This window comes from Nyctereutes procyonoides, unplaced genomic scaffold (genome assembly GCF_905146905.1).
Source record: "Nyctereutes procyonoides isolate TBG_1078 unplaced genomic scaffold, NYPRO_anot_genome, whole genome shotgun sequence".
NCBI lineage: Eukaryota > Metazoa > Chordata > Mammalia > Carnivora > Canidae > Nyctereutes > Nyctereutes procyonoides.
The window spans coordinates 32,216,649-32,241,920 of record NW_026575082.1 but is presented as its reverse complement, the minus strand read 5'-3'; the positions used below and the strand labels follow the sequence as shown (position 1 = coordinate 32,241,920).

General features: G+C 39.2%; 1 protein-coding gene across 8 annotated transcripts in view; it reads right to left on the bottom strand.

Annotated features, from left to right (window-relative positions):
• The window catches only part of LOC129514591 (glycosyltransferase-like domain-containing protein 1), a 388,336-nt gene extending 365,548 nt beyond the window's left edge, over window positions 1–22,788 (bottom strand). For 2 of the 8 annotated variants that reach the window (XM_055333309.1, XM_055333314.1), the window contains exon 1: window positions 21,598–21,706. The gene's annotated coding sequence lies outside the window, so the exon portion shown is untranslated. Of the gene's footprint in view, window positions 1–21,597; window positions 21,707–22,151 lie in introns of those variants that run through there. The other 6 variants (XM_055333307.1, XM_055333306.1, XM_055333308.1 and 3 more) reach the window with 5 other exon arrangements.
• Window positions 22,789–25,272: the final 2,484 nt, after the last annotated feature.

Sequence of the window (25,272 nt, the reverse complement as noted above, 5' to 3'; positions counted from 1 at the left end):
ATATGACAAAATTTAACACTCATATATAATAAAAGCTGTCACTATATTAAAAATAAAAGGGAACTTGCTCTATCTGATATATGGCATTTATAAAGAAATTTGCAGTTAACGTCATACACAATAGTGAAATTCTGAATGCCTTCTATGTCCAGGAACAGGGTAAGGATACTTACTCTCACCACTTCTATTTAACGCTGCACTGTCCTAGTCAGTGCATTAAAAAAGAAATACAAGACAAAAAGTTTGAAAAGAAAGATGTAAAACTCTCTTTATTTGCAATTAATGCAATCATTTACAAAGAGTAACCTGAAGAAGCCACACACTAAAGTCAGAAAAATTAACGAATGAATAAGGTACCAGGATACAGATTCAACATAATCAGTTGTATTTCTACATATTAACAATGACAAACTGTAAAATTTAACTGCATTTTCAATAGTATCCAAAAATATAATTCATATCCTATTCACTTAGGATAAATTTAACAAAGGACATCAAAGACTAGCACAAATAACACTATAAAACACCGCTGAGAGAAATTGAAGAGTAAGTTAAAAAGTGAAAATATATCATGCCTAGGGTTGAAATAACTCAGTACTGTTTAAAAATTCATCTTCCCCAAATTGCTGTATTTAATTCAATGCCAATCAAAATTTCAGAAGTGTTTTTGCAGAAACGTACAAACTAATTCTATAATCAATAAAGAAATGGAAAGAACTTGGAGGATCCAAATAATTTCAAAAAAGAACAGAGTGAAAGAATTTACACCACTGATATCCAGACAGTATAAAACAGTTGTGTTGGCAGTATAGACATATATAGATCAATATAACAGTCTAAGAAAAGATCCATATGTTTTATATGATTACTTGATTTTTAACAAAAGTTTTCAAGATAACTCAAAGAAGAAAAGACAGTTTTTTCAACAAATGGTCTTTGAACAACTAGAAAAGGAAAAAAATAAACCTTGATATTTACCTCACACTCTACACAAAAATTAACTCCAAATGGACCAGAGACCCAATATAAAAGCTAAAACTCTAAAACTTTTAGAAGAAAACAGAGGAGAAAATATTCACAACCTGGAGTTAACTAAAGATTTTTAGTCGGAGAACTAGAAACGGAAGAGGAGGGGGAAAAGAGGAATGGAAAGGAAAGAGAAAAAAAGCATAGACCAAAAAAATACACATATTGATAAGCTAGATTAATTCAAAATTTAATTTACTTCTGCTCTTCAAAAGAAATTATCAATGAAAGAAAAGAGCAAGAACCAAGAGAAAATATATCTGATAAAGAACTCGTATCCAGATATGTTAGAAACTCTAAATGATACGAAAAACAATCCCAGTTTTTTTAAAATGGGCAAAAGATCTGAACAGACACTTCACAAAAGATAAACAAATGGCCAATAAGTAAGTAAAAAGATCAACATCACTAGGAATCAGAGAAATGCAAATTAAAACCACAATGAGATAAAACTACTCACTCAGGAGAATGTCTGAACTTAAAAGAATGAGATCAAGTGCTGGCCGGAATGCGGGGCAAGCACTGCTATATCCTACTGGGGAATACGGTGCAATCGCTTAGAAAACAGTTTGGCAGTTTTCTTACAAAGTTCAACACACACTTGAGCGCATGACACTAGAATTCCACTCCTGGGTTACTTAACCAAGAAAGAATTAAAGCGTATGTACACAAATATGTGTACGTGAACATTCATGGCAGTGTCATTCCTTACAGGCAAAACCTTGAACACCCCAAGTGTCCATGTAATACAGATCAACTGTGGCACATTTACACAATGCCCACGACTCTGCAGTGAGACGGAATTACTAAGATATACAATAACATGATAAGCCTCAAAAAGCTCATGCTGAAAAGAATGCCTAACGTGTGCTTCTATGTATGTGTCACTAATTCACAGTGACAAAAGTCAAATCAATATTTGCCCAGAAATGACAATAAAGGAGGGAGAAGTGACTGCAAAGGCACACATGGGAACTTTTTGAAGTGACAGGAATGTTCTGTACCTTACTGTAGTAGTTACAAGGTATGTTTGTCAACTCATTGACCTGTACGTTGAAAATAACTACCTTTTATTCTACGTAAATTATACCCCAAATACATTTGATTTAAAAATTTAAAAGAAGTAGCAGTTAGACATTTGGGATTAGCATCATCTAGTTTTACTCCAGTTTAACCTTTATAAAGCAAGTCTCTTATTGTCTTTCCTTCATGCAATTATATGTTAAGTACCAACTATGTGCCGGGAATAATTCTGAGTGTGGTGATAAAGTAGTAAAACAAAACCGCATCCCCAGCCCTCATCAACCTTTCATTCTGACAAGGAATACTGACCATAAAAAAAGTAAAAGTAATAGATAAGATAGATTGGGAAAGTGCTAACCAGAAAAATAAAACGATTGGGGGATGGGAGACATTTTAAATAAGATGGTCAAAGAAGGTCTCACTTAGGGATGTAACATTTCAGTAAAGATCCAAGGAGGATTAGGGGAAAGCTAAGTTATCTGGGGAAGAAGCGAATTCCAGAAAGAGGGAAAAGTAAGTGCAAAGGCTCCCAAGCCAGCTAGTCAAGGAACAACGTGGTGTCAGGTGTACTGGAGAGCACTTTTTTTTTTTTTAGGTTTTTTTCCAGTTTTTATTGAGTGAAAATGTCAAACCTTGCATCAGTCATGCAAATAAATAAATCAAATAAATAAAACACGTATATTAAATTTCTAATAGTGCTAAATTCAAATGGAAAAATATTCAGTTAACCAGGTGCTGAGGAGACTCCAGAGCACTACATAAGACAGGCAAAAGATGAGGTTGCAGATGGGTCAGTGTCATGTCGAGTCTCATTAGCTACTACAAAGACTTTAGCTTTTACACTAAGAGACTACTGAAGTTTTTAATTGAAGAATGACAGGATTTAACTTATGTTTTAACCATGGTTATTTTGGCTGCTGCACTAAGACCAGACTGAAGTGCTGGGTTATGGGTTGAAGATTTTAAGAAGCTGTGAGAACAGTCAGGAAGTATTAAAATAATCCAAGTCAGTAACGATAATGACTTGAACCAGGTGATAGTGGAGGTGCTGAGAGATGGTAAGATTCAGATCCTATATATTTGGATGGTAAAGCAATATGAACTACTGACAAATGAGGTATGGATATGAAGAGAGAAGAGACAGGGAAGCTCCAAAGTTTTTGGTCTGAGTAACAGGGATGAACATGTCATTTGCTAACATGGGGAAGACAAAAAATGAAACAAGTTTGAGTAAAAAAGATCAGTTGAGTCTGAGCATCTTCTATTTAAATACCTTTAAATATCCACAAGGAGGTATCACAATTGGATATATCAAGAGTTCAGAGGAAAAAGCCTCTTATAAAGATTTTATTTTTTGCAAAGTAAATCACTGGGTATGAGGAATGTGTGTGTGTCCGCGCACACACACGTGCACGCACACAAGACCTTCAGAAAATGGTCCATACTTGGAATTTAACACATTCAGGCCTCAGCACTAATGGATTGTTTGTATGTTTTCTGATTTACATAAATCCATACAAGTCTGCTAGGCACTTCACACCTTTATTTTTACTTTCACATCTGAAGTACAGCAATATGGAGAGATAAGGTGTGTATTTAAGATAACAACATGAACAGACACATTCCTGGAACTATAGCTATTTAAAAGTGACACCAGCATCAAGATACTCATTCTTATTCTGGGAAGGCTTTAAAAAACAATCACTTGTTATGAAACTAATTGCACTGCCAAATGCTTCTTAAGATCATATGTAAAAATCATCATCTTCTCTACATTTTACTGTTTTAAATCAAGGAAAGTAATAGACTTTGTGATTAGATTTAGAAGTTTGGTTTTGATGCTTATAACCATCTAGGTTCTAAAGTGAGTAACATTCCCACACTGTATCTCAAAAAGATGCTATTTTGTGCATTACTAAGGAAATACAAAAATGACATGTAAGAATACCAAACTTCAACCAGAATTACAACAGGGGCAAAGCATGCTTAACTAATGGTTGAAAACATTTTCTAAAACATAACATTTTCAGCGTGGAATGAGCATTATTTCTTTCCAGGTGTCTATGTCTTTCCAGTTCCAGGTCATGATTATTGGCTCTTGCTAGAACACTTCTTCCCACTGACACCCTTCTCTTCCTCCAAGTCCCAGCCCAAATTCAGCCTCGACCACAAAGCTTGCCCTAAACTCAAGCAGTATTCAGTTCATTCCACATTCCCACAGCACTGCCACTTACATGTCTTGAGCACCAAGGTCATCCCCCCATGGATTACTCAGCTCTATTACACTAAAGCAGAAGATCCTTGAAAAATCTTGGAAAGAACCAGAAAAATCTTAGCTACCTTTGCCTTCCCTAAAATGCTTAACACGATACCTCGCATAATGTGTTGCAGGTACTCACTGAAGGTTTGTTTAGCTTAAAATCCTACTAAGCTACAAAAATGATCAAATAAATAGAACTTAATGAGGATATATGCTTTAATTTCCTTTCATCATTTTAAATATACTTTCTAGATCTCACTTCCCCATCTCTCCATATTGTACCAGAAAAATCCTACTGCTTCTCAATCACTTTCTAGTATGCAACATATAATCTAATCCATTTTAAATCTTCAGTGTCATATCTTATTCAAAGAGAATCCACACAACCCCACCTCAACCCCAGGCCAGCCAAGAAAAAGAACATAATCCGTTTTTCTCAATATTCTTCCCAGTTCTTTTAATCTTCTCCACTTCCTCCCTCAACTTTCTAGTCCCCACAAATCAAGATAGGCAGAGGAAGCGTGAAAATGCCCTATGCGCCTACTTCATGGGAGTTTACTGGAAGGCCATGAAGCAGAATGATGTTATCCTTGTGTAATTATTAATACCTTCTTTCTCAAAGGCACCCAGTTGAGACAGTACATTTCAGCTTTAAATTACAGCAAGCATAAGGGGCTGCCCCCGCTGCCCTGCATAGCTCCTTGGCATGGAGGATGTATTCTAAGGCTGACTTCTCTACCCACAGTCCCCTCATACGGCAAGCTCTCCCTGTTAGCAACCACCAAGATAATTCTAACCTTGTTACCTCCCATGGTGTCTGCTTGGTCCACAAAAAACACAAACAACAACAAACCCCTCATGCTTTCTTACCATACCAGACAAATGTCAACTCTTTCCATTGCTACTCTCTCATTCAAAATGCCATCCCACTGGCTCCAGTTACCCAGTTACTGGAGGCCTCAACCAGTGCCATTGCCCCACTCAGATTCTGAGCTGGGGCTGGGTAGACTTTCCTTGGCAGTGTGGCCATTTCTCCTTCAGATCTGGTCACTTCCTTCTCCAGGAAGGGGAAGAGAAACTCCTCGGGTTATTGTTTGCCCCTCCATAAGGAGCTAGAGTAGGGCTACCCACTCGGGCATTAGTTATTTTATCGAGTCTATGTTCAGGAATGCCCCCAAACTCTAGAGAACTTATGTCATACTCCCTCAAGAACTCTGGAAGGTGCCACTGCAGTAAAAGACACAAGATTCTGTAAGCTTATTAAACATCCAGACAAGACGTTAAATACCAATCTACACTTCTGGCAGACACACCCAAATTCTGGGCTGAGAACAAAAGGTCCTTTTGGGGGAAAAATGGAAATGTCACAGAACTAATTCCAACAGTTCTTCATCTGAATGACACTTTTATAATACTCTCCTCTTTTCTAATTTCTGTTATATCTCGGAAGCAGGTGCTGCACGTCTATTATATTACTAAGTCCCACATCCCTCCTTAGAATGCAAGGATATTTGTTAACCTTTATTTTCAGCTTTGGAGCTTTAGCGATATCTATATTCTATATCTTGGGGGGGGCGGAATAGTTACATGAGTAAGATACACACATCAAATTCATTAACTATACACTTAAAAATGGGTGTATTTTAGTATATAAATTACACCTGATAAAGTTGATTTAAATCAGATCTGGTATCTTACTTCGGGACAATGCCAAGGACAGCCAGCTAATATAAAATGTAATCTCTTAATGAATGTTGAAAATGTATCGGTAATAAACATAACAAACTTACAGCCTAAATCAGATTCTAAAATCCAAACCCAAGTCCAAAGTGTGTACCCACTGTCACAGACACATGGATAATTTTATCCTATAGAAATATCTGTAAGTATTCACAGAATGAAAGAGCAATCAGCATGTTTCTTGGGAGGTCATGACCTAAAACAGGTGGTCACTTTGACTACTATAAAATAGGAATGCAAATTCATGTTAAAGATCATTCTTTGCCCACTTTCCAGTATTTTCTCTGCCTACTAACAATCTTTGAGGAGCTTACTTCCCTAATTCGCTAATATCTATTTCTAAATCACTTTTCCTGATCTCTCTGGCCAATTTTTCTCTTTTGAATAAAAACTCTATCTAGGAATATCATACAAGCACTTCACTCTTGAATAGCCCTCCTCAATTCCTACCCTTTATGGGATTTGTTTCCTACCTTATTCCTTGTATTTTCAAGCAATTAATTATATTGCATTTTAATATCTTGAGTTCAATTATTTCAACCATTTTTTTCCTATTTTCAATACCACATCCTTCACCAAGGTGCCAAAATAGTCATATTTAAGCTGCTACTTTGGCTGTATTTTTTGTTGTTGTTGTTACTTCACACCTCCTAAAATACCAATGAATGACAAAGGCAAAGATATCTTTTTTGTATATTTTTTTATTGGAGTTCAATTTGCCAACATATAACACCCAGTGTTCATCCCATCAAGAAGGCAAAGATTGCTTATCATTTCACCCTATACCTGAAAAACCATAGTTGGATCATATGACTCCAGAGCCCTAGTGCACAATTGTCTTTTACATTTAAAAATACTGCTACTAAAGCACTGTTCCTAGCCCAGTGACGAAATGTGTCCTTTCCAAGGAGATAATGTTTGGTTATGGGCTCTGTAGGTCTACTTGCAAAGCCTGTAAACACCTCATTTTAATGGGCTTTTTTGACTCTTTTCCAGTTATTCCCATACCCCAAATTGTCTGGTAGTTGCTTTAAATTGTATCAGACTGCCTAAACCAACCCTCTTTCAAGCACTGTTCTACACATTCTACTTGAAGTTGATCCAATCTAGCTTATGATAAATATGTTACTGTGGCAGCCCATTATCACTTGCCTTTCATATACAGATTTTGTATCATGGCATCACTTATATCTGAAAACAGTTATACGATATTATATTAATATCAAAGGTAACCCATTGGTTGGAAGAGTTCTAGAGTCCACATACAATATTTGCAAATGTTACCACCTCACTGCTTTCCAAGGAGGCTTCAGCATCCTTCTACAACACCAACATGAAAGCATTTATATTAAAAGCCACTAAACCTAAAGTCTTCCCATACTATATGCTGGCCTTTCAGATTACTTATTTCATTTATCAGACGATAACCAGAGAGAAAAAGGTCTCTACAAAATATGATACAATGTGGGACAGTATCTTTACTTCTTACTCTTAGACCTTGGGTATCCCCTGTAGTTTCTTTCCTCATCAGGAAACCGGAATAATTGCACTAGATTCCAAGATTGTGAAAATTGATGCAAAGTATCTTAGTTGAGACCTACTAAACAGGAGGCTTTCAATAAATAGCACTTAATAAACTACTCTATTCCACTGACACCCTTACTCTAGTACTCTTGGCAATCCAAAAACAGTGTTCATCTATGATCTTGTTACCTATCACATTTATGATCTCAGTCTCCCTTTACATTCCACTAATTTCCCAATGTCTAGAATACCGTTTCTCCATTCATAAAATTGACTCTCACTTGCCTTAATGAAAAGATTTAGCCAGGGGATTATGAAGTTAGGGGGCAAGGCAACAGGGCAAGGACCCACCTAAAATCACCGTTCTACTAGAATTAACACAGTAATGTATGCCTACTACATCTAACTTGGCATTTATCTTTCTTCAGTCTTTTTTGAAGTCCATGAAAGCCAGAATCACAGCCTTCCTCATGCCCTATAAATATCATCAACAGGTCCTATGAAAAACAATCAGTGGAGAAAAAGATACAACTAATGAAGTATCTCAGAAATCAATTCATGAGAACTTACCACATGGGGATTGGGGGAGAATAAAACTAAACATCATTTTGACCACTGATAGAAAGTTAGTTTTTAAAAAAAAAGAAAAAAGAAAGAAAGAAAAGAAAGCTAGTTTTAAACACCTGAATTTTCTTCTTCTCCTGATTATACTCAAATGAATTACTAGCTCAAAAACCATCTAAAAGATTAACACAGATTTTTTTTTTGCCACTACATTCTCAAATTCCAATAAACAGCACGATCCCTTCTGCAATGAACTACTTTTTTTATACTTCTGTTTTCTCAATTTCAGTAAGAACAGGTGAATTAAAGGTAACTGCAATCTATCAACGATAGTTATGCATTCTTCATATATTTTTGAAACAAGTTTGATTTAGGGGAAAAAATGCAATTTGTAAAGTGCTCTTTTATTGTCCCCCCACAATTGGTTTCCAGAAGACAATGGAATTCCTGATTTGAATGGGTTACCACTGTTAAACCCACATAATTTTTATTAAATATATCTTATTTATAAGGTAAAAAGCTGTTTGCTGCTTTATTAAAACAAACAAATGTCTTTCCTAAAGCGCCCCATATTTGAAAATGGTGGTTTGACCAATATTAATCATAAAGCCCAAATAATATCCATAGGGAAGTTTAATTATGGCACAATAAATGAATGACAAGAGCATTTTATTTCAAAATCCCTGAGCTCTAGGATCTGAACATCTATATCTCTTTCATTCCAGATTCAAGAGTTTAAGGCATTCAAATGCTACACCATACTTGTCTTTCCATTATAGACACTGCTTTCAATGAAAAAATAGCTTAAAAACCATGAAATGAAATCAATTCCACATAAAGCTATCGTAGGATTCTGATCTCTAATCTGACTTGTAAATTAGATGTGTGTAACTTCTACTACTCAGCAACCCACAGATCTTTTTCCTAGCAGGATGGCTATGTTGGTTGTATTGCACTCTGACAGCAGTGGCAGTGGCACACTGTCAAACTGAATAGTATATGCCTTGAATAAAATAGTATATGCCCTGAATAGTATATGCCCTGAACAGCTTTCAAGGTAAGTCATGAGGGAATCTTTTTCTGTTTGTAGATGAGCTGCATGAACTATATAAAATATAATCTATGTTTTATACCCTGGGATGCTAGAGTTTTTGTTGAATGCTAAGATAAAAAAAAATGTTGAAGATACACTGAAAAGAAAAAAAATGGGATTCAACATTGAGAATCCACCCACTTCATTTCCCAGAACTGTTTTCAAATCCTCTACAACTGGAATAAATGGATATATACCAAAAGCAGGGGCTCTAACCAAATAAGATTTTGATTTGGTTCAGAGAATACTCTGATGTCCTGGTTTTCTTGTGATGCAATGGTTCTAGAAAGTACCAGTGTATTTTCAATTCACACTAAAACATGTGAAGTGACTTTAGTTAACACGTCTAAAGATATTAATTTTTTAATTCAACTAACTGTTCTGTAGTATTGTATTGTATAGTGTGACTTTCTACTACTATTGTATTCAAAAGCCTAACAAAAAGGATGTTTTCTTAGAGAATTCTGGGTACAGCAGCTTTTTACAAACTTTTTTTTTTTTTTTTGAGAGGCAGGGAGGGAGGAGCAGAGGGGAGAGAGAATCTTAAGTAGGCTCCAAATCCAGCATGAGCCTGACACAGGGCTCGATCTCATGACCCTGAGATCATGACCTATGCTGAAATCAAGAGTCGGACACTTAACCAACTGAGCCACCCTGGCACCCCAGAAACATATTTTATATATGCTGCAGGAGAGCAAAATTTCATGAATCCCCCAGAGCAAAAACTTTCTTGTGAAAATGATAGTCTTTAACCTTTTTAGGTTATTTTAGTTGAATCAGAGGTTTTTCCTTACTGTAGTATCCTTAGAGTAAGAGAACCCAATACTAAAAAGTGGTAACTACATAAATTCCATAAACAGACACAACCTTTAAAGTTTGATTACCAAAGCAATCACTGTGTATTATAGAATGATAATACATTACACATTCCCGGAGTTAAAGATCAAAGTTACTTCAACTACCCACTCCCACAAAAAAAAAAAAAAAAAAAAAAAAAAAAAAAATCCTTTTTTATTTAATCATGAAGTCCTTGGAATCATAGGGCTTGATGCCATTTTGGTGTCACACTCTGCCAGTCATCCAAAGAATATGCCATCCTTCTCTTTCAACTTCTTTGTCTACTAGTGCATCACTGGACTCAGCAGGCAGCTCACTCAGACCATTTCAGTAACGGATTTTGGCTCTGTGCATAACAGATGAAAATCTTTACGAAGTATCCACTTTGTCTTACAGCTGAGAGATTTGAACCTGCTGCAGATGTCACATCTAAATTCTTGAACGGATTTTTATCATCAGTGTCACCTATAAAACAAGACAATGTCACCAACAGCAGTGTCCTAGAGAATCTCTATTTCAGTAATGCTAAGCTTTCAGCATTATGACTGAGAGTGATTTATTTGATTAAAACAGGGTCAGCAAACTGGAGTCCATGGGCCAAAATTCAGCCACCTGTCTATTTTTGTTCAGCCATAATCTAAAGATTTTGTATTTTTACATGGTTGAAAAAGTTTCTTTAAAAAAATTAATATTTTGTGCCGTCAAATTATATGAAATTCACATTTCAGTTTCCATAAATAAGATTTTACTGGAATGGTAGCTATTCACTCATTTATGTATTTCTCTATGACTGCTTTCATGCTACGATGGTAGGCTTAAATAGGTGCAACACTGACTGTATGATCCATAAAGAAGAATACCTTTACTCTCTGGTGCTTTCAAAAAAAAAAAAAAAAGGCTTGCCAACCCGACCTAGAGGATATCGAGTAGGTAGGTTAATAGGACACCTAGTGTCTAGTGTCTGTCGCATTAAGAACCTGAGTTGCAATGACCCAGTTGGTCCCTTATGTTAACTTCATCCATTTGTTTAACAAATACTTCTGGGGAAGCCTGCCACTCCAGTGTAGACAGTTATAGTTACTCTGCTTTCCACTTTGGCTCAGCCTTGCCTCAATCCATGGAGTCAATATTCCCCTTGGGCAGGAAGAAGACAAGAAGCTCGGCTTCAAATCAAATACCTCTCCAACGCTGGCCTCTTCTAGATCCCTGGATTTCTGCTTTATGTCTACCATTCTCTGTTAACAGGTTTCCTGCACTAATCTGAGTCTTAAAATACTTTTATTTCCCACTAGAGACCCTGGGTAGTAAGCAGAGTCACAGCAGTCATTGACCGATCTGTGCTGGCTGATAAGCTAGTTCCAACCGTGCTGTGACAACCACCTTGTAAACATGAATTTGTTCAGGGCCCTGTGGACAGTCTGCATATTCCAACATTCTCCTGGCCTCCACTACCAGTTTTGATCATGAATGCTCCTGGAGTTCACAGATTTCCTTTTACATTCAAACCTCTGGCCTACACATCCATTCCCCACTGGCCAATCGTTCTGTTTCTTGAGCTCAGTTCACACAATAACCAAATAACAGCACAAGACATTTTATAAGACATGGATTTCCCAGCCTAGAACCATCCATGTTAAGGCATCTCATGTTTTAGCAACTGCTCCAAAAGGGAATTTATCCACCCCAGCAGCATTCAGAACCCCCTTCTCCTTTTTCCCTTCATCACTGCTAGTTAGCCCAAAGTTTCTGTATCTGCTTCATCTGAGAGTGCTCCCATCACCCTTTACCCACTTGGAGTGCTCAAAATACCTGTGTCTCTTGAGCAGTGCCTCGGAATTACTGTCTTGCTTCTATCAAAGCTTTAACAATCCCATTTCTAGTGTAAGAGAAAAAGGACGGTTTTCTTGCCACTGCTGACAACAATGGGGAAATGTATTTGGTTAGACTTTCAGCAGTGAGAATATAATCCCCCATGTGAATAGTCCACTATGAGGCTATGCCCACACTATAGAACCCATCTGTAATCCATATTATATTGTTGCAAACAATTAATTCACAAACATATTCGTAAGTTGTAGACTGTACTAAAAAACAGCCATGAAATGTCAGGAAGACTTTATAGCAGGACAGATTAGCCTCATGTAAAGACTTCAGAGAAAATGTTCATTTTCAGCAAAGTGAATTTCACTACAACCCTGACATAGACAGCCATGGTGAACAACTCTGAAAACTGCATCAATAGCTCTAACACAAACAAATGAGTAGTATCAGAAACGAATAGGCTGACTGAAATGACCATTAACTGTATCTCAATTCTGAGTAGCAACCATATAGGTAGCATGAATCTTAAAAATGAAAATCTTCAACAACACATACAGGAACCCTATGTCCACCTGGGGAATGACATAGAAATGCAGCAAACATACCCTTACCACCAAGAAAAGAAAGCAGAGGCATGTAGACTATATTCCAAAGGAATACTCAAAAGATTAAAATTTTAGAACTTTATTCATTTGATGAATCTAGCCTCCTTCCCTTAAGGGAATAGTTCACACTTTTTAGTATCAGGACTCTGTTGTGTTCCCAAAAATTGAGAACTCTCAGGGTGCCTGGGTGGCTCAGCATTTGAGAACCTGCTTTGGCTCAAATCATGATCCTGCATCCAGCCCCCCCACATGGAGCCTGCTTCTCCCTCTGGCCCTGTCTCTGCCTCTCTCTGTCTCTCTCATGAATAAGTAAATAAAATCTTTAAAAAAAAAAAAAAGAACTCTAGAGTTTTTGTGAGTTATAATTATCAATATTTTCCATATTAAAAATTAAATGAGTTTATACATTGTTTTAAAATTTTAATGGCATGTTTAATATGACAAATAACATATTTTATGAAAAAGTACTTTCCTAAAAAAAAAGGTAAGTTTCTTTCATGTCTAATTTAATAGAAGACAGATGAATTCTTATACCTGCTTCTATATTCAATCTGTTGTGATACATTTTGACTGTAATAGAAAAAAAGAAGTATATGTTAATATTAATTGCCTTTTCAGATAGTTGTGAACATTCTCCTTTGATACTACACCAAAACTTGACAAGTAGAGGAGTTTAACAGTTATCTATCATATGCAACCTATTATCACATAAACTCTTTGTATTGTTACTTGTTTTTCATAAGGGTACCCACAATTTTGTAACATTGGTCACTTTGAAAATATCGGTTTCTTACATTACGTTTATATTCCAAATCTTGACATAATTAATTAATTAATTAATACCATAGCAAAAACTCACATTTATTAATATCACCACCTATCTCATCGGAAAAATCTTTTAAGTACTGGGAAGCTGTCAAGGGCACAGCAGGTAATACAAATTTTCCAAAATTTTAATTTTCACTTGAAAGCTCAAATTTTATCATTGGCAACAAATATTATCAGTTGTTTTCCCCAAAGTGACAGGCTCACTTTGTTCATTTTCAAGAAAATGACTGCCAAATATCTAAGTCTAAATGATCATAGTTTGGTGATCATTATTATATGTAAAAATGATGTTCCATGCAAAATATGACTAATCAGCTTACAACTCAAAAAATCACAGAAGGATTTTCCTTGTGTCAACCAATGTACTCCGGACATACAGCAGAAATGTTTTTTGGATATTTACCCCATCACAAAGAATAGTCAAAGTGTACTCAAGGATCAAGATTTAATAAAATCATTTTTACTGCTTCATCAAGGACATTCTTCAGTGAAACTGGCTTTTCTGTTTTTTTTTTTTTTTTTTTTTTTTTTTTTTTTTACTGGAGGAGCATGGTAGTAAAGAATAAAATGAGTATTAGTATAGTCTCATGCCAGTGCCATTTAATACAAACTAAGATGCCAACAGTTTTATCCACCACTGCTTTAGTATCAGCAAGGCAAAAATCAAAGCAGTGGAAACAGCAAAAAGTCATTACTGCTATGAAAATAATTTTAACCTCACAATCCCCTTCAAGGCTCTTGTGATTCACAAGGGTCTGCACATCACAATTGAGAACTATGGTCTTAAGGAAACACTGAAAGCTATAAATGATAAGCTGCCATCCCTAGATCCATAATAAATATCCCCCAACATATTATATGTAAAAAGAAGAATTATATTAAATATCTATACAAATTTTTTTCATTTTAACTCAAAATTGGCGCAATGCATTCTGAAACTGCATTAATAATGTAATACCAATTAACAAATAATGAGCACTTGCATGTATTAACTCATTAAATCCTCAAAATAACTTTACTAGTTCTCTGATAATATTCATGCTACCAAGGAGGACATCTGAGGGACAGAAGGGGAAAGTCACTTGTCTGAGGTCACAATAACAACCATCAGCATTTATGGATTCAGGTATTACTATCCTGCATACCTCATCTCTTAAGTGTTTACAACAACCTACTATCCTTTCTCACTCTTTATTATTCTTGACACTTTACCCATTTCACAGAAGAAAACTGAGTCAAGAAGGTAAAATTCCCTGCCCAACGTTATCCCAGTGCTCGATCAACCAAGTCTGTCTTAATCCAACAAGTATGCTACATATTCTCTCTATGGCACATATCAGTATACTCTGAATACATAAATAGATCGATGGTTACAAGTCTTCCATAGCTTTAAACTCAACTAAATAAATAAATAAATAAAGTAAAATAAAAAATAAACTCAACTGAGCAAGACCTCTGTTTGTAAAAATGTTTACTAATTTGATTATTTCTGTCTTCAAATAGGACAAAATCTACTTTCTTTTAAAATAGTCCATGATCTAGGTAGATAGTTCACTGATTTATTAAACACTTATCTGCATACAACAACAAATCAATCCAGCTAAGATTACTCTAAGAAAACTGAAACCCAGAAAAGTAACTAACTTCCCCCAAAGGCATGCAGTTCATAAATGGTACAGGGTCAAAATCAGTTTGGACCGACCCTGAAGCCTAAACTCTTCAATCACACTGCCTGCATGTATTTAAAAAGGTCTCAGGCAATGACCTAGGAATTGCTCACAAGGTCTGGTTACAGAGCTTGCTGATATCATATCCAATTTACCCAAGGCAATCAAGATATGAATCATCTTGTATTTCAAAGACCAAGAGACAAAAAGAAAGCTGATATATGCTGAAAATAAAGAGCCATGTTCTCAGGTGCTTTACGTAAAACATCGACAGGTAATGCTGAAAAAAAGAAGTCAAATCCACTTTAAGTAGGTATCAGCACACATCTCTGTAGCTGAGATAACCCTAACTCTGTTTAAAAACAAAACAAAAAATGCCTGGAGGAAAACATCATTACAGCTACACAGACTATCTACTCTTTACACAACAGCTTTCAGATGCCAGGAGCCAAGGAACGCTGCAAATGTAGTAAATGACAGAAGAAATAAGTTTCCTAAAGCTTTCCTAAACTCTTATCAATCAGCAAAATTTTCATTTCAAGTAAGAATTCATAAAAGCCAAGGGTTATGCCCCAGTGCTTATTGCTATTTTAAGGTCCTACATCATAAGATACTGCTTAATATCAAACCCTAAGGGGGACTGGGAAGGAACCCAGCTCAATTCATCTTAAACTTGATGTAACTCAAATTTTAGGAAGTATAAACATCTTGTGATTGGACAGAGGAGTGTGGCTTCCATTTCCAACAAATTATATTCTCGGGGCACCTGGGTGGCTTAGTGATTGAGCGTCTGCCTTTGGCTCAGGTCATGATCCCCGGGTCCAGGGATTGAGTCCCGCATCGGGCTCCCTGCATGGACCCTGCTTCTCCTTCTGCCTGTGTCTCTGACTCTCTCTGTGTCTCTCATGAATAAATAAATAAATAAACAAAATCTTTACAAAAAAAAAATTAAAAAATTACATTCTCAAGGAATCCACATACACATCTGACATTTGACAGGAAGGTGACAAAATGGAAGGCTGTGGTATACCACCTAAAAGGGCAGAGCAGCACGGGCGAGAGATGAGCACTTATACTTGTCACAAAATACCACATTCTGGATTCCCTTTGTGGCAAAGGATAAAAAAATTAAAAAATAAAAAAAATAAACTACGAAGCATATTTTACCTCTGCCCATCACAAAAAAAAGAAACACAATCTAGTAATGTAAAAGTAGCTGAGAGATATATAGGAAAAAAAAAATCAAGATTGAGGTCATGTCTCTTGACATGCATCATTTACACTTAGGATTCCCCCATTTATCTGAATTAATTTCATGTACCTCATTTCATTCAGATAATTGAAGTTTTCCTTTTAGAGTTGTAAAATGTTACCTCAACATAATTAGTAAACTGTCCACTTAAAAATACCACCACAAAAAAATGTCATTCCCTCCTCTCTACACAGACATATACTCCACTATCATTAAAAGTATGAGATTCAGGCCTACACAGGAAATGTAGTTCATAAGTCCTCTTCAAAAAATTAGCACAAGAAATTCTACGAGAAAAGTTATGGTCATTACCTTTTTAATACACAGTGTTAAAAGTATGGTTAATTTGGGTATTCAATACATGACTGACTACTGTTCTGAAACCAAATTAAAGGTTTAGACTACTAAAGAGTTTGATGACTTGCCTCAAAACAATAACTAGAATTGTATGGACAACAAAATCAAAAGGTACGTCTTTTTTATGAGCAGGCACTTAAGGGCCTTTTAATGAGAATTTACTCTTTAGTAATATAATTACTAATGAATAAAAAGAGGGCCATTAAACTCACTTCTTTATAGTGCCATAAAACTTCAATATGTAAGAAATAGTATATATACATGTTAATCAAACTCAAGAAAAATTGAAATGTGCAATACCTAAAAATACATGGTGAAAATTATATACCTTTTCTTCTTAAATAAATGCCCTGCCAAATGACTGATGAAGCTATTTTTTACATGGATTTGCTTATAACTTAAAATATACAGACTGTATGTAGTACTAATGATGGTGATGAAATGTCTAAATTTTTATGTGAATTCAAAATTTCCCATATTGATAACAGACTTACTGTTAGGATGAATTTTATATTGGTTAATATTTATTTACCACCTGCTATGTGCCAGGCACTGTACTGAGTGCCGAGGACACCACCAGGAACAGCACAGATTCGGTCTCAACACTCAGGGTACACATAGTCTAGAAGGAAAGACAAATAATGAACATATGTGCTATGGGAAAGTACAACAGCTACTTGGTCAAATGAAAGCTCAAAACTGAGAGAAGACATAGGTAGAAAAGGCAAACACTTAAAAAAAAAAAAATAGCTGCCACTGAAAATGGTGGATAAAAATCACCCAATACATGACTCAGCTAAGAAGGCAAGGAATACTACAGCTATGGACTCTGGAAAGGGATCTAAGTAATGACCAGGGTGTTGTAGAGCCTGATGCGAATGAAGAGCTGACCCTCACAATGGGCTCCAATCATAAGAGCCAAAGAGCTCAACTTTCGGGTAGCCTATTCTCAGTACCTAAGGGGTCAATCTGGTTAAGTGCAGGTCCTGGAGGCAGTATCACAGTATCTTGCAAGCTTGCCCCAGTTGAAACAGAGTCCCAACCAACCACCTGTGACAAAAACAGGTCCCAACTCCCTGAGGGGAAGAGGGGATGGCAGGGAGAGTCAGATGACCAAGGGTTCTTAAGCATGCTTAAGATAAGGTTTCAGGTCCACAAGGGATCTGGAATACAAAAAGAAAACAGCACAAGAAAATATATCAACTTATGGACTATTTAACACTAAAAGAAAGGCTATGGAACTGCTTGTTACTTTTATAAATACTCAAAAAAAAAACAAAATAAATGTCTAAATGACTTAAGTATGACCTTAATGTGTGAGGGGAAAGGATTAGATATTCTTACTAATTCATACTGAATTTACATCCTAATTCCATTCAAACCTGTATCGAAATATTCTAGATGCCTCACACACCTCACTTAAAAATGTTTATCCTATGTATTTCAAAACTCTGGATGAGTAAAGTGTCTTCAAAAATGAGAATCTCCTAGTCAAACTGCATATATATGCCAATGATACAGTGAGATACCATACTTCTGTGAGCAAGTTAATTCCTGATCCCACCTCCGGAAGTAGATGGGGGGTGTTAATGTATTTTCAGTCTTAAAAATCAATTCAAAAACTGGGTCAAGAGGATAGGACTGGCAGTAGGTAGGACATATAGGCTGGGACTGGCTAAAGAACCAGAAATGATACATGTGAAATGATGTGCTTCCTATAAATACCACCCTACTGTACCGTTCAATTGTTTTCAGTAATAGGTAAGATTCACAGAAAAAAAAATGCATGTCATCCAAAGGTATTGTCCCTGTGAAGGCTATTATTTATATGATCCTACATATTCAAAAAGGAATCACTCTAAGGAATCGGCCCTACATTTGCTCAAACATTCTCTTCCAAAGCTACTCAAAGGGTGCAGTGGTGGTACTTTCCAAAAAGAAATGCTTAAAAATTTTCCTCAGTTAATTCTCTTAAAATAAACAAAAAAGAGGAGATAAGCCTAAGAGAAAAATATACAGAGGGTTTTGGGTTGTTTTGTTTTACCCTATCACCAGAATGCCCTATCAAATACAGCATAAAACTGTCTAAAATATCATTTCAAGACAGCTTGCCAAGGTAGTCTGGACCCAAAAGTCATGATCCTTACAAAGGTCTATATGCTGAAAAATGTAGCTTTATAAAAGTGAAACCAAAACTTAAAAATGTGGCCTACAGTAACAATTAAAGGGTCACTCAATTGATGGTTGTCAAACTTTACTCCAGTGGAAAGTTTCACTGGAAAATTCGTATTACTTTAGCTCTAATGAGATGTTCTATCAAAAAATTTAAATAACGGTCCTTTACCCAATTTTACAAGAGAGTAATACACGTTAAAGAATAAAATTCTCCAAGTTCAGTTCGTTCCCCCAATTTTTCTAAAATATTTGTTACCTGCTACCTCTTTCAATATTGGAATTAGGCCTAATGGAGTATCTGATTCAACACACAAAAGAAATGAATTTATTTCACATTTATACAATCATGGTTCGTGACCTCCAGGCACGCGGCTACCTTAGGTTTGATCAAGCCCAACAGGACCACAAGTATTTAGGGAGCATCTGCTACACCTGACACGAGGCATACACAGAGTAAGACATGGTTTTTCATGAAGCCCCCACTAGGCAAAGTGCACAGAAGCCAAGAAGTATTTATTAATGCTGAAATATGGTGGCATGTGAGATGCAAAGAATTCACCCCACCCCAGCAAGAACTTCAGGACTTCTGCATTTGAGACTGAGAAAAGTGAAGCTGGCTGGGGATACTGGAATTCAGTTACTGCAAGTGTACGGCACCTTTCCTCCTCCCTAAAGTCGAGGTTATAAACACCACAGTCTTATATGTAAAGACTTTTGAAATGCCAATCTCCTGGAACTGAAACAGACTATCTGAACCAAGAATATGAAGTACAAAATACTCTTAAAGTGCAAACAATCACTGCTTTCAAACAAACTGAAAAGTACTGTTTTCAGCTGATAGAATGTAACATGTCCTAACTATAAATAATCTGTATCATTTGTATCTAATCTGTCCAAGTCACAAACTAAGGCACATACTCAAAACAGGAAAAAGAAAAAGGGAAATTTAGTCACTGCTAGGCTTTTTTAAAAAGTAACATAATCAAAACAAATTTGGGTACAAGAATATTCGTTGGGGAGGTCTGAATTACAGGCTTAAGCATTCAGTTTCTCAAGTCAACTAGTTCTATTCAACTTCTGTTAAATATCTTCAAGGAACTTTCTTTGGTTTAGTTTTCTCCCTGTAAAATAAGGGGGTCGGATTAAACTGTAAGAGTCCCCTACCAAAAAAAAAAAAAAAAAAAAAGACATTTCTGTGATTGTGTGGTATGTAAGACTGAAAAGCCAACAGGCAAAACAGGAGTAAAGAAGCCATGTTAACGACCCAAGTTAATAGTGCTAAAAATTCAGTTTCCTATTTTAGATCTCTGCATTGTGGTTCAGCTTTTTACCTGTTCAGCTTTACGAGTTCGTCAAAGAAAAGCTGCAAGACTCAAAAAGGTCCTCCTCCTCCTCCAACCCTCAACGCTAGAGCTGCCTCATTCAATACCAGCCTCTAAGGAAAAATGTGTAAGAAAGTGAGAGCTGAGAGGAATCGGCTCTCGGACCTGGAATGGATGCACGGGTCGAAATGCAGCAACGCCGCACAGCACCGTACGTTGGCGGCTTTCCTGCACGAAACTACTGCCAAGCTGCAGCCTGAGGTCAAACAGGTGGAGAGGATGCGGGGGGATGGCTCTGCTGCATCCTTCGGGTCTTTGCAGCAGCTCCTTCTTTACCTGACCGCTGCGCTGCTGGGCTTTAACATCGACTCCGGGGGGGGGGGGGGCGGGCGGGGGGGGGAGGGAGGCACCAAGCCACCAAGGTGAGGGCCGCGGCAGCGCTCGGGGGCTGCAAGAGCTGCAACCCGCCCCTGCCGGAAAGTCACCGTCAACCCGCTTTCCATGCCAAACCGGGCTACAGGTGCAGGAAAAAAAAAAAAAAAAAAAAGTGTGAAGCCTCCTCCTTGAACCTCCCATCACGCTGCCTGCGGGCGCTACCTTACGAATTATCTCAGAGATCATCTGATGCAGTACAGTTCTCAGAAGGAGACTCTAAAAGTTGCATTTGCGAGAGAGAGAGAGAGAGAGAGAGAGAGAAAAGGAAAAAAACATTGAAAAAGAAAAGCCTCCCTCGGGCCTACAGGTTAAAAGTGCGGAGAAGTGCGACTTCGCTGCAGGGGGCAAGGCTGCACCGAGAGGACCTAAGGGGACCTCCCGCCGGCGCAGCCCGGGGCCCGACCCGGGGCAGGACCCGCCCGATCCTCGCTGGGGGGGCGGGAGCGAGGGCAGCCTGGGTCCCAGGCCTCGGAGGGGCGGAGGGCGCAGGCGCGGGGGGGCCGAGGGGGGAGGGCGCAGGCGCGGGGGGCGGGGGAGCGAGGGCGCAGGCGCGGGGGGGTCGAGGGCGCAGGCGCGGGGGGGAGCGAAAGCGCAGGCGCGGGGGGGGGGGCACCCGGCCGGGCCTGCCCGCGCCGCCCCCGGGAAGCCGGCCTCCCTCCTCCCCGCCGAGCCCGGGCCGCACCAGGAGGCGGCGGCGCGCCGGGCCGCTGCAGGCGGGCAGAACTCAAAAAAAAAAAAAAATTAATTAAAAAAATAAATAAATAAAAGAATCAAATCCGAAAACGGGCGGCGTGCGGGCCCGCGAGGCGGCGGCCGGGGCACCCCGCTCGGGGCACGAGGCGGCGGCGGCGCGGGGAGCGCAGCGCGTGCGCCCGAGAGACGCGCCGCCCGCGCGCCCGGCCCCGCCCCCCGCCCCCTGCTCCCGCCGCCGCCGCCGCCGCCGCCGCCGCCCCCTGGGAACTCCGCGCCGCGCGGCCCCGCGAGGCGGGCGTCGGGAAGGGAAGGGGAGGGGCCGCGCTCCCCGCCTCCCCGCCGGCCTGCGCGGCTCCCAGCCCGGAGCCTACTCACCTCCTCCTCCTCCTCCACCTCCTCCTCCTCCTCGGCTCTCCCTCCTGGCCACCGGCGCGGCCCAGCCGGCGACGCGCTGACGCCGCGCCCCTCCCCCGCGGCCGCCGCCGCCGCCGCCCCTCCCGGCCTGCGGCCGCTGCGGCCTCCGGGCGCGTCAGGCGCAGGCCCCGCCCACGCCCCGCCCACGCCCCGCCCACGCGCCGAGGCCACGCCCCCTGCTCGCGCCGCCCGCGAGGGCGCGGGGTCTCTAACCCGCGGCCCCGCAGCCCGGGCCACCTGCCGCTGCCCCCGCCTCGCTCCCGCGGCCCGTCCCCGCGCGCCCTTCCCCCCGCTCAGCAGCTGCCCTCCGAGCCTCCCGAGCCTGTGCGTCCTCGGCCCTAACCCTCCGGGCTTGTGGTCTCGCGCTGGGCGCCTTGCCGTCTCCTCCGCGCGGTCCCCGCTGCTCCCCAGAGCGGCCTGGGCCTCGGCCTGCAGGCGTCCTGCCGCTTCCCCGCCCCGGCCCCCGCGGCCCCGAGGCCTGCCGCAGCCGCCCGGCCCCCCGCGGCCACCTGTACCTGGTCTGCAGCTCGCACCTCTGCTGCCACGTCGGCTTCGCCCACGCGTCCTCCTTTCGCTGCGGGAGGCTCAGGCTCTCCTTCACCTACACGGCGTCTGTCCTTTCGGCTCGGACTCCTCCACACACTTAAGATGCATGTTGGGTATTGAGGAATTGCTCGTCCACACTTACGTGAAATCGCATTGAGGAACTAAAAAGCACAAAGAGAGAGCGGTGGTGACCACCTTCGAGTCGCACGGTGGCCTCTACTTTTCTCCTTATGACAGTGTATTAATTAACACTCTAAACTTTAAAGGAATGCCGTTTTCTGTTTGGGCTTACAATTCACAAGTTCTGGATGTTTTTTTTCCCTGCAACCTAACCTCACTCCCTGGATGAAATACTTGGTTAGATTGATAGAATCCATAGTAGAAAAAGCACCAGGACCTTTTAGGTCTCTTGTTTTCTTATCTGTAAAATGAGGAATTTGTCCCTTCCGCATTTAAATCTCTGTGATTTCGAACTGAAAGATTTTCCATTTGGAAGGAGCTTGTGGGTTAAAGGAGTCAGGAGAAGGCAGATAATGCACATGTAACTGGAAGTCTGGTAACTTCGTTTTAAAACTGCAACTTGGGAGAGTTAGGGTGTGATGTGGAAGTGAGTTCAGAAATGAAGGAAACTGATTAGGTCTTCGGAGTTGTATCCACAAGTTGTTTTAAATTGTGTGAATAAACATTATTATCCTTAAATTGAAGAGTCAAAACGATCTCCCATTCTAAACAAAATCCAGGCTCTACGTGGACCTTCAAAGTTTAAAACCATTGTTGAATTGAACAACTGCATTACGTGCATCTGAAAGCCTAATAAACCATCTGTCCATCTTCCTTAGTACAAATTGGGGAAAAAAAAGAAAAGTGTAAATGCCAAAAGCTAGAAGCTGGATTGGTAACTACATAGGAAACAGACAAATCCTATCACACAGAACAAGGGTATGAAAAACTCTAAAGACTGTGGCCTCCATTTCACTGCTTTAGAAATAGAATCACGTAATTTTATAATTAAATTATCTAGTCCTTGATATCATCTGGAGTCTAATCTTTTCCTTTTCCAGATGAAGAACTGAAGCCCAAAGAGGGTAAATTCCTTGCCCGATATTACCTAGATTAATTGGAAATAAAGCCAATATTCAGGCTCAGATTTCCTGTATCACAGACCTGCCAGCCTCTGGCTTACAGTTTCCCATTATGTAAAGTTACTCGACATCAGAAGTCTTTGCCTTTGCAGTTTTGTGTACATGGTCTGAGGGTTACATGAAACTGAACTCGGCATTAACTAGGGAGGTATTGCTCTCAGAGTCCATTTTTGTGCCACTGGTTTCAAGGATTCCTATTTCACAAGCTCCATCCCACCTGGTCAGTGTTCATCTTTATAATCCAGGCAATTCTGGCCAGGCCTGTGAGGCCATGCCCCAATCAAACACATTCATCCTAGGAGGTGCCAGCAGCTGTGCATGAGTGTAAATATAAAACAGTCCCCACTGTCAGGAAAATTATGATATTACTGGGGAGGTAAAATATGAAACAAATAGATAAACAATTCACCGTTAACAGGCAAGTATTCAATCACAAAGTCCAAATCTTAAAATTATTGATATAAATTAAGGGAAGATTTCTTAAAAGGACAAAAAAAAAAAGAAAAAAGAAAAGAAATGTAGAATTTGGATTGGTGTAAAGGAAATTGCTTGAACAAAGGTCCAGGGAAGAAAACAAGCAAGCTAAGAGTGGGGAAGAGTTAGGAGATCAGATGAACTAGAACGGGAAGTTCATTTAAGAAACAATAGAAAATCAAGCCAAAATGGTAAGGTGGAACCAATCATGGAGGACCTGAATTTAAGCCTAAGAAATTTAATTGAGCTAATACAAGATCATTCTGGGTGGATTTGGCAGGGGAGAGGGGTGAAGACAAGAGACAACAACTTCTGAAGTTGCAAGTGGGATTTGAAAAGAAATATTAGTCATATATATGCCTAAGGAGAAGACTTGAGTTCAGGGAGTATATACGGGGACCAAAGAAGAGTAAGCAGTCCGAGAGGACTTTAGGACTATGGCAAGAGTCAGTAACGGTATGCATAGGCCTGAGCACCTTGGATTTGGAAAATGATCAGTGCTCAAGGGGTGTTCAAAGGCTCAGGAGATCTGAGCCTGAATACTAGCTTTATTTCCAATTTAGGTAATATTGAGCAAGGAATTTACCCTCTTTGGGCTTCAGTTCTTCATCTGGAAAATGAAAAAATTAGACTCTAGATGATATTAAGGACTAGATAATTCAATTACAAAATTCCATGATTCTATTTCTAAAGGATTTGGAAAATGGTCAGCCTCTCCATTGCTAGAGAAGGAAGAAATTTTCCCAAGGTATGCTTTCCTATTCATCACAACTTCATTCCAGAAAACTTTAGTTGCCACTCAAGTTGAATTAAAAGGTAAGAAAGAAAGCTCTCACCCTGTCATGGGCTTTATGCTGGTGTTTTATGGTCGACTTATTTTTATTTCCGTTTCAGCCCTACTGATGTAAAAGTGCTCAGTGGTGTAGTATATAATGTTACAGTCGGAAATAAATCAATAAATGTTTGCTAAATATATACCAAAAGCTGCTCAGCACTCTGGTAGGCCTAGAGGACTGGAAAAGTATTAAAAAAAAAAAAAGAGGCTTCTCCCTTTCATAAGCTCATAATCTCGTTGGAGAAAAAAAGTCAACACTCCTGACACAATAGAAAATAAATTCCATGGATAGTGAGAACAACCTGTGGGGACTGTACCATGTACTTATTATAGAAATGGTAGGGAATAGAGTTGGATGGATTAGAAATGATATAATCCACAGTGTTCATAATTCAACAAATTTTCATTAATCTCTAAATTCTATGTTCTGGAACTAAAGCCATAAAATAAAAAGCTCCTACTCTCAGGGAGTATACATTCTATATGGGAGAGACAGAGAGGAACAAATAAATACATGACAACCAAATAGTAATAATTGTTCTAAAGAAAATTAAATGTAAAGGTATCAAAATGAGTAGAAGAAAATAGGGTACCTGGATGGCTCAGTCGGTTGAGCGTCTGACTCTTAATTTTGGCTGA